An 857-nucleotide genomic window follows, 5' to 3' on the forward strand; every position below is an offset into this window, starting at 1 on the left:
AACAGCAACAAACTATCATATGAGTGTTTGCTGGGAAGTTTGGGGGATTCAGAAACAGGCAGAGTTGGTGGGGAAGAGGAGGAAGGAGAGGAAGAGCAAGCTGCTGAGTGTTGGAGTGCAGTTTGTGTGGGCTTCTCAGCCTGTGACATACTCTTCACGTGTTCCACAAAGGCCAAAACATGTAGTCAGTAGAGAAATAAGACTATCCAGTGGGATCTCTTGCTTTCCACACAGCTGTGCTCAGAAAACCTGGAGCTTCCAAAAGGCGTGATGTGAAGCTTCAATAGATGTGTCCACGTTACCTCAGCTCTGTCCTCTTTGAGTAGTGTGCCCAAACCCAACATGCTGCCCTTGTTACACCAAGCACAAAGCCCCCTCTTTTGCTCTGCAGCCAAACACAAGGGGTTTGCTACAGGGGAACCAATGTTTTTCGACTTTTGACATCTTCTTTCAGTATCAAGCTCATGATGCTGCACAGCTCTGTATTTACACTGTTTTCAGCCCCACGAGGGGATAGTAAAGGTTGTGTAGGTTGTATAATTCTTTGTAGCTTTCAGAAACTTGCATTTGAAATATCCTGATTTCCTATTCCTTAATTTTCAAGATCTTGAATTTTGCTGAACTCAGTGATAACACAGAGCATAAAATACACCAGCTATTGCAGCAATTAATTTTTAAAATAAAATTGGAATTAGGTAGGTGGCCAGACTTTCAGAAGCAGTGAGCACTTGTATATACCACTTATTTCATAGAATCATAGAATAGTTTGGGCTGGAAGGGACCTCTAAAGGTCATCTAATCCAACCCCCCTGCCGTGGGCAGGGACATCTTCAACTAGATCAGGTTGCTCAGGGCCC

The 857-nt window shown here is 44.1% G+C and overlaps 1 protein-coding gene across 1 annotated transcript in view; it reads left to right on the forward strand.

Moving 5' to 3' along the window:
• HGFAC (HGF activator) overlaps positions 1-857 on the forward strand; it is a 45,450-nt gene that overhangs the window by 38,128 nt on the left and 6,465 nt on the right. The gene's annotated exons all lie outside the window — the stretch shown is intronic.

Source organism: Pygoscelis adeliae, unplaced genomic scaffold, assembly GCF_000699105.1.
Source record: "Pygoscelis adeliae isolate BGI_AS28 unplaced genomic scaffold, ASM69910v1 Scaffold66, whole genome shotgun sequence".
Taxonomy (NCBI): Eukaryota; Metazoa; Chordata; class Aves; order Sphenisciformes; family Spheniscidae; genus Pygoscelis; species Pygoscelis adeliae.